This window comes from Aphelocoma coerulescens, chromosome 1, assembly GCF_041296385.1.
Source record: "Aphelocoma coerulescens isolate FSJ_1873_10779 chromosome 1, UR_Acoe_1.0, whole genome shotgun sequence".
Taxonomy (NCBI): Eukaryota; Metazoa; Chordata; class Aves; order Passeriformes; family Corvidae; genus Aphelocoma; species Aphelocoma coerulescens.
This window is the reverse complement of record NC_091013.1, coordinates 50,585,198-50,594,658: the sequence shown is the minus strand read 5'-3', so window position 1 is coordinate 50,594,658 and position 9,461 is coordinate 50,585,198. Positions and strand designations below refer to the sequence as shown.

General features: G+C 39.8%; 1 long non-coding RNA gene across 1 annotated transcript; it reads left to right on the top strand.

The window, feature by feature from the left end:
- The first annotated feature begins 3,930 nt into the window (after nucleotides 1–3,930).
- LOC138118624 (uncharacterized) lies at nucleotides 3,931–7,974 on the top strand. The gene is made up of 3 exons (XR_011155236.1): nucleotides 3,931–4,016; nucleotides 7,763–7,796; nucleotides 7,927–7,974. It is a non-coding gene; the product is annotated as an uncharacterized lncRNA (long non-coding RNA).
- Nucleotides 7,975–9,461: the final 1,487 nt, after the last annotated feature.

The window sequence follows — 9,461 nt, the reverse complement described above, 5'->3', positions numbered from 1 at the left end:
CTTCTCTACAGTGGGGAAAATTTCTCAAATCCAGTATGAATAAAACAATATATATGAGAAACAATGACAGAAATGTTCTAGGATATGCTCTTCTCTAAAGTAACTGGGATTTTGTCTAAATAACCAGGAATCCAGTGATTGAAGGATACCATTGCCATGTGAAAGGCTGTCAAATTCTTGCCTGTTCTTCCACAAGTTAGGTGAGGGCCTGAGTTACAAAGTCTCTCATTTAGTGGTTTTACATTTTATTTAAAACTGTAAATATACATTAGTGAATGAGATCTTGATTCAGTAGTCTCCATGGGCTTATTGGAAAACAGTTAATCCTTATCTGATTACCCAATTATCTCTGTGTTGGATTCTCCATTCTTTTCTCCTTTGCTGAATATTTCTCAGATTCAGGGAAAATTGTCTTGTCAAAACCTGTGAGAAAAAGGTTAGGGCAGAATATGACCTTCAGTAAATACCACTTCTAAACATCTTGGTTTAAATGTAAAATGGAAAATCTTTAAAATGTTCATGTCAGGCTTTTTTTTTTTTAAAGAATGGGAGAATAGTCTCTCTAAAAGGGTAGCCAATAAAGCAAGAATGCTAACATGACATCAAAAAAGCATGCTCAGACTATGTGAGGATTTACAGCTTTGAAGACAAGGGAAAGAGCTCTCCTCTAGGTAAGGAGTGCTTTCAACACAACCTCCTCCCTCTCTGATGTTGTGCACAAAGGACAAGGCACACTTCATGTAAGGCTAACAAAGCTGGAATTTTTGCTGCTACTAAGTAAACATTCATACCTGAAAATCATTGCAAACCACTCAGACTTTCTGTGTACTGTTGAAAATGTAACTTGTAAGAGGTTTTCACTCTGAATGGATCTTCAACTAAACCTTGCTGAGATGAACCTGTCACCCAGGAAATGTGAGCAGATGGAGGAAGCAAATGCAAGACAGGAAACATTATTAGTTTGGTACTATTTGGCCTCAGTGTCATCATTTCTGCTCCTCCATGAGGCACACAAGATGAGTTTGAAGATGAAAAATGCATTGATAGCATTTGATTCATTCCCTTTTTATTTGGCAAGGAGTCATGCTGTGCATTGCCACCAACAGCGATGACCTTGAAGGTCAATCATTCTATATTTTGAGCAAGTGCTTGCTCATCTCGTTCTAAACAATGAAATCCCCAGTGTAGTACAATGTAATGAAATTATTCAAAGCCTCTCAAGCTTTCCATACATGCCACTTCCTATTCTTTCACTGCTAAAAGTGGGTGGGAAATTAAGTCTATGCTATTTATTGACTTTTTCCCTGACATAGACTGGATGATATCTCATGTGTTGTGTAGAGAAATATCTGGAAAAGGAATGGTGCTGACTGTAACTGCCTGGGCAGAGCTATGGGATTAAAGGCAGGCTTGTATCTGTGCCACATTAAGGCTGCATTCTGAAATTATAGCTTGCATGCTCTGATGCATGGCAGTACTCTGAGTACAGGGCCAGAATTCCTTGGACCAGAGTCAGATGTGAACATGAAGCCTGACATAGTTCAGTACCCCTGATGAATGGGTACTAAAGTGGTTTCCAGGAGTGCAGAAGCCTGCTTGTTCTTCCCAGTGGCAGAACCCAGATGGATCAGCCAATACATTAAGTTGGATCTGTTTGTGTATTAACTAACACACGGATAAAAGTGGAACAGAGGTATTCAGTGACTGAAAGATTTGAGAGGTCTGCAAATTTGCACAATTTTTTCAACCTCATATAGCCTACTACAAATTATTTGTTTCTAGAAACTTTATCCCTCTTAATTTCAGATTATACTGCAAATCATTGACAGAATTTGCATTGGCATGTGGGACAGGTCTCCTGGTAATCGTTTATAAGTCCTTACTTGTTGAAATTTCATTTTTTCACAATGCATTTATTTTAATTTTCAGCTTTAAATCACAGGGTTCTTACCCCAAAAAACCCTGTTAGTGTCTCCATACAAAATAATGTAATCTCCTTTGAAACTTTTCAGTTGGCCTTTGTTCTGCTTAAAATAGATGAAGCCAGTTTAAACATATGTTCCTAGATGTACAATTATAGTGCTTTTTTATAAATGGAGGGGTTTGCTTGATGTGGTGTTTGACATACTTCAGTGACCAGCATGCATTATGAAGTATGCAGAACTTGGCTGGCCAGAGAACAACACTCTCGTGGGTTTTTAAGTCCTTTGAATGGAGAAATAAAACCCATAAAATATCAATAAAGCTATCCACTCTAGTCAAGGGATGACCAGACATAAAGACAATCTCCCATCAAGAGTGCCATGGCAACATTACTGTAGGCCTGTCCAAGCCTCATAAAGGTTCTGCTGTTCTTCCCTTTCTGTAGTGCTGAAAACAGGTTGTCTTCTCAAATATTTACAAATTTCTAAAATTTATTTTCCTTTTATTTTCTTTTTTCTCTATATGATAGAAATCAAAGACTAATGTGAAGAGGATTCTTTAGAAACGGAATCCTCATATCTACAGTAGGCTTAGTTGTACAACAGTTGATAGAAAACCACAAATAATAAATTCAGACTTACAATTTTGTCTCTGTAGATTGGCTTTTCCTACCAGCTCTATGAACTAGCAATGCAAAGACATGGACATACCATGCTTTGTACAGAGTTCATGAAAGTGGTTTCAAGAATTACAGTTATGTTTTACATGAAAAACTCAGGACAATTCATATGAATGTTTTCTTGTTTAGCCTTTATATTTTGCATTTACAGGATACCATAAAACTTGAATACTGAAGGGTTTTGAAGGCAGTGGACAAAGTCTACACACCTACTCACAAAACCTTTCCTGTATATATTTCTTGTAAACATATAGCTCCTGGTAATTTTTTGTGCTTACTAACCTACTGCACCTCTCTAGATAACATACATAAACACATGTCCACAGCCTCTATCTCAGTCTGTTTGATAGCCATCCAGACCTGAGGACTTCAATTCCTTAACCTAAAGATTGAGTGGGAACTTTTCTCTGTCTATAATTTATTTCTGTGGTTTCCTTGGTAGAGTACTTCATGGACAGGTTCAAGTGCATCTGGTTTCACCTAACCTTTGTTTTATCTCTATAAATAATATTACTCTCCTTGTCTTTCTTCCACCCTTTACTTTTTTCCCCTATTCTACACATCTGAATTTTATTAAATCTTCAAACTTAGATTTTTACTCCAAAATCTTGTGTAAGGAAGTCTTGCACTTAAAATCTAGCAGGAAGAAAGAAAAGGGAAAAGGGAAAAGGGAAAAGGGAAAAGGGAAAAGGGAAAAGGGAAAAGGGAAAAGGGAAAGGGAGAGGGAGAGGGAGAGGGAGAGGGAGAGGGAGAGGGAGAGGGAGAAAGGAGAAGGGAGAAGGGAGAAGGGAAAAAGGCAAAGGGGGAGGGCAAGGGCAGGGCAAGGGCGGGGAAGGGAAGGGCAGGGAAGGGCAGGGAAAAGGGCAGGGCAAGGAAGGGCAGGGCAGGGCAGGGCAGGGCAGGGCAGGAAAGGAAAGGAAAGGAAAGGAAAGGAAAGGAAAGGAAAGGAAAGGAAAGGAAAGGAAAGGAAAGGAAAGGAAAGGAAAGGAAAGGAAAGGAAAGGAAAGGAAAGGAAAGGAAAGGAAAGGAAAGGAAAGGAAAGGAAAGGAAAGGAAAGGAAAGGAAAGGAAAGGAAAGGAAAGGAAAGGAAAGGAAAGGAAAGGAAAGGAAAGGAAAGGAAAGGAAAGGAAAGGAAAGGAAAGGAAAGGGAAGGGAAGGGAAGGGAAGGGAAAGAAAAATGGCTGGTCAGTATTACGAATCAATTTATTGTGAATAAAATGAACTCGAACAGAGCTTTCTTCATACCTGTTCTGTAAACTCCCCCCTCATATACATGACAATAAAACAGGAAGCTAGACTTAATCTTCAGACAGTTTACTTTTTATCTACAGTACTTCCATGTTTGTGCTTCTTCCAGTCACTCCAGAGGATGGGTGAATCAAGTTATGAAGACAGATTTTGAAAAAAAACCCAGGTATAGCAGATCCTTCACAGATGCTTCTCAATCATTACTTCTTCCTTTCTTTTTTCCATTAGAAAAAAAAATTAAATTAAACAGATTATATGCAGCACAGTGTTTCCATGTGAGCCTTGAACACTTTGTTCAAGAGCTAGGAGGCCAGCCAACTGCTTTAGTTCCTTAAAGAATAACAGATGTGTCCTTCCAAGTCTCATGCTAATGGAATTTAGGCTGTGGTTAGGAATTTAAAAATACTCTCTGTTGTCTGCAGACTCTGTTTCAACCCTGTTCTTTTGGTTTGCTGGTTTCAGGCTTCTCTTTCCACATCTTTCAGAAACATTGCATGAAATGTCAAGTTGAGCCAAAGCCACTAATATTTTATGTTCACTGACTGAAAACAAATAGTTAAAAGTAAAAATCTATGGGGTTCAGTTATGTATGATATTGTTTCTACAAGTCTGACTTTGTGACTACTATATTTAATAAACACTGAGTAAAATGCTCTCTTTGTGTATATACAAAAAATCTTTGTTTCTTACTACCAGGATATGCTTGCAATCTGTATTTTTGGCTCCAAATATTAACCATACTTATGTAAAAGTGAAGCAAAAGATTTGGTTCAACCATCCTTAAGCAAAATATGTCAAGAAAATGAAGTGATAAATGGGCCAAATCCATTGCATTTCAGTTCATATTTTACAAGTTGTGAAGGCCCTAGGACCTTGGGAAAAAGCTGTAGGAGCTAGCAGGGGAAGCTACAGGGTTTTTTCTCCATCAGGAATACAGTGACAGTGCAGGAGAAAGTGCTCTTCTAGTGTCAGAGCTCTTCAATTTTCTGCACTTCAGCTGTGAATGATGCTTATCATGATCTGATTGTTGCTTTCCCCTTTGTCTCATGTCTCTCTGGATTTGAGACTTACAGAGAAAGATCCTGAAGGCAGTAGCACTGCAAGTTGCCGTGCTAAGGGCTCTGGACGTTTCTTTTCACCATTTACTGTGAGAAGTGTGAAGAGATAATGGATGGAGAGCAGCCCTGCCGAGAAGGACTTGGGGGTGCTGGTGGATGAGAGGCTGGACATGACCCAGCCATGGGCACTCACAGCCCAGAAAGCCAAACATGTCCTGGGCTGTATCCAAAGCTGTGTGGGCAGCAGGGCCAGGGAGGGGATTCTGTCTCTCTGTTCTGCTCTGGAGAGACCACACCTGGAACACTGCATCCAGCTCTGGGGTCCCCAGCACAGGAAGGACAGGGAGCTGTGCGAGCAAGTCCAGAGGAGAGCCACCAAAATGGTCAGAGGGCTGGAGCACCACTCCTTTGAGAAAAGGCTGAGAGAGTTGGGATTGTTCAGGCAATACTAGAGAAAGCACCAGGAAGAACTTAGACTAGCCTTGTCCCTGTAGAGACCTACAAGAAAGCAGGAGAGGGACTTTGCACAATGGCCTGAAGTGACAGGACAATGGGGAATGGCTTCACATGGAGAGTGGTTAGGGTTAGATTAGAGATTAGGAAGAAACTCTTTACTCTGAGGTGTGCGAGGCACTAGAAGAGAATGCCAAGACAAGTTATGGATGTCCCGTCCCTGGAAGCGTTCAAGGCCAGGCTGGATGGGGCTTTGAGCAACCTGGTCTAATGAAAAATACAGGGACCCATTGAAGGGGGCTTCAAACTAGATGATCTTTACGTCCCTTCCAACCCAAACCATTCTGTGATTTTATGATATGATGGATGAGGTTACATTTGCCCTTTCCATGAGACACTACAAGGAAGTGTTGCAATTTTTTTTCTCAATTTGTAAGGGCAGAACAGACTCTGTCCTCCTCAGCTGATAGGAGCCAAGGGAGAGGGCTGATGGGGAGAGAGATTATTGATGGTTTTCAAAGAAGGAGGGAAGCATATGAGAGATTTTGGTTCAAGGATCTTTAACTGACAATGATGCTAAGTGGCATGAAGAAAGGATTAGAAATGGAAGGAGCAGCTGAAGATGATGTATTTCTTCAATATTTCTGCTTTACTTCCTTATCTCAGAATTGCTACTTCCTGAAAATCATCCCTTCAGAACTACCCCACCTCCCCAACCACTCATCCTGACAGAATTCTTCCAAGCCAGCATTCACACTTGATTTCTTATTCCGTCTGTCCCTTTTAATATCTTCTTATTTTCTCTTTCCAGAAATCCCAGTGTCTCATTTCTTTGTTCTCAGTTTGTATACTTCCCTTCATTGAGACATTCAGAGTCCCTTTTCCACTCAATGTACTTTGCATTTCTCTTCAGCACTGTTTCCTATAATTCTTTCTCTCTGTTGTTGTCTACACTGAGTTCTGCCCTCACCCTACTCCCTCTCACCTCAGCCTTTACCACTCGAAAGTTTTCCCAGTTTTTACTTTTCTTCACAAACTTCTCTACTATCTTCAATTTATCACCTGGAAAATCCTTCATTGCCTCTCTCATGCTTCATTCAAACAATTTTTCTTTAGACCTGTAATTTTTACCTTTTTTTTTCCCTTTTTATTTTTTTTTTTCTTCTGATATTTTCAGAAGAAGATGATGAAATTTCCTTGATTTTTGATAGCCAGAGATATAAATTGCAAATTCTTTTCCGGTGATTTTGAATGCTGTTCTCCAGTAATGTAATACTTAACACATGTCAGGCATCACATCATAATGGATAGCCACACACACATTATCATCATTAACAAAAGGCAAATACCACCTTGGCTACACACCTTCACCATCTTTCAAATCATCTGTAGCAGAATGGTTTGTCTGTGGCATTTAACTTCCTTAATTTTATTCAGAATGGTGAGCAAAAGCTTTTAAGCAGCAGGAGGTCATAGTTCATATGACAAAATGCAGGAGAATATTCATGTAGTCATGATTTTATTCCTAAACAGCATTTTACCTCTGGTCAGGAATATAAAAGCAGTGAAAACCATGATCTACTGCAACTAGGACAAGAATTTTGCCACTGATTCTGAGGTCCAAGATCCTGTTCAAAACTGAGTATTTCACAGCCTCTTCTATGTGAGTTTGAGTTTCATTTCCTCTCACTTTTTTTTTTTTCCCCTTTTTGGGACACTCCTAATCTCCAAGTAGATTCTTTCTTCTCCTGCTCTGCAACTTACTTTCAAAACACAGCTCTGCAGTATGTGAAAATCAGAGGCAGTATTTCAGAGCAGAAGGAAGTTTCAGTAAAGCACAGATATCATATCCATATCAAGGTGGTGAACCTGTGCAAAACTGTTTATAAAAATGAGCATAACAGATACGCCAAAAAGTAAAAAGGTTTTTGAGATGTTGTTTTTTGCTCAAAATGCTTTATGTGATGTTTTCTCTGAGCAGAGCTCATCTTCCACAGCAGCACAAGAAAATAAGCAAGAATGAGAACCTTTGATTAGGGATATTTTACTCTCTGAAGCGTCATATTGCAGAGTGTGGGTGTTTCTGAAATTCTGTTAGTAGGCTAAAGACAGTTTTCAATTTGAAGAGAGAAAAAAGAGATGTATAAAATGTAAAAATGAGGGAGACCTGGTTTATTGGACGGGTCTTGTGGACATGTATACCTGGAGATCTAACACAAGGTTTCTCAGAGGCTAGATTTTGGTTCTAAATGATCTGATTGCACAGCAAGCTCTCTAAGAAAAATTCCACACTTCTACTAGAGATGTGAATATGTGACTACAGCTCTGGGTGCAAAGTGCCCTTATGTGCTCAGAATCCTAAAAGGGTAACTAATAATCGGAATCATCTCCCTGGTTTCAGTGTTTGTGAGCCATCTTGAGACAGACTGTGGAAGGTAAGAACCAAATTTGGTTTTGTTTACTTCTTCAGGCAACATTGGTAAGCAAAATAAGTTCATTTGAGCTTTTTTTCTTCTTTAACTTTCTGAACCTCTTGATTATTCTATCCCCTCTCTTTTTTCAAAGCTTCACAGTGGAAAATGCCATTGGCCAGATTCATTTCTGGATAACTACACAGATCAAACTGTAATGTGAACTGTCTTCCACCCAGACTTCTGCCAGCTTTGGTCTGTTTGCCGGTCCAGCTCTGCTCTGAACCAGCAAAGTTTTGCAGCCATCCATAGACATGTGGCTGCTTCTACTTCTGCTCTTGCTCTGTGCATGCCGTAATCCCTGATCTTTTGAGAAGAAACAAAGTACAGAAGGCAAAAGAGATAATGATGAGCCTCACACTCCTTGTTGTTGCTATCAAGTGTCTTATTTGAGCTGTAGGTTTGGTAGTAAGGGGGTACAGATGTGCTGACTTCCCTGACTCCTGGGAGCGGAGAGGGCGCATCCACACTCGCATAGTTGATTGAAGAGGCATCTGTGAGGCACTTCTGCTGCACTGAGCTGCACAGCTATGCAAGCAACGCCAAAGGAGAGGCAGCACCACCAGCTTTAGTCTCTGCTTCCTCTCCTCTGCTACCCCCTCACCAGCCTTTGCTTTCATCTTGTGTGGGACTGAACCAGCTGGCAGTGGGGGAGAAGGAACAGCTCATTACTTCAGTCAAGTATTAGCCCTTTCGAAAGGGTCAATTGCAAAATGAAGGTTATTCTGATGTTTATGACATGAATCTGGGTGTTATTAACTGTCAGTTTGTTATATTGCTTGTTTCTTATGAGTTCCTTTGTAAATGATGGCAATAAAACTCCACGGCAAATAACTGCTTAAAAGATTGATTTGTATGATTGCAGAATCAAAAAGTGTGAAATACTGTAAGGAGGGGAAGACAGTAAAATGATAGAAACCACGAGAATCTGCTTATTTTAACTAGGCATAAAGAAATTGCCAACAATGGACTGTATTTATATTTCTTCAGTCTGTCACATCAAAACTTGCTTGTCTTGGAGGCTGGAAGCTTAAAAGAAAAAGCTATTTGCAACTGGATTCAGAGAGTTTGAACTAAGGAGAAAAGCATCTGTACTTTCTGCTAACACACTACAAAGGTTTACCCACCAATGTCAGGTTTCCAAATCTAGACATGTGGGAATGTTCCATATGGTAAAATGACAACTCTTGATCACTCTCTGAAGCTATTTCTATTTTTCCATTTTAGTATCCTATTTATTAATAGTGTTCAAAATTAGCATAAAAACCTCCCCACATTCCCCAGTCAGCAGGTAGCAGACATCTCGTGACAGCTATTTTATGAGAAATATAATTAGCAAGGCAAACTGTACAACTTCCAGTTTGATTCATTTGCTGATGCTCATTCTGATTCATTTACAATTATGCCAGTAATTGGCATAACTGTTTAGAGGTATTTGGAAAATGTCCTTAAGTAGATAACCTAATTATAGATTTATGCCAGTGGCAGATACATTGTATAATAACCACTCTCTCCATGTTTCAGGAAGTGCAAAGCAGATTCCTGAGGCAAGAGGCTAGTGGAGGCAGTGGTCTGTTGGATTGTTATGGGGGGAATAGGGGAACTCAAAGGAGGTATGACTGCCTGTCT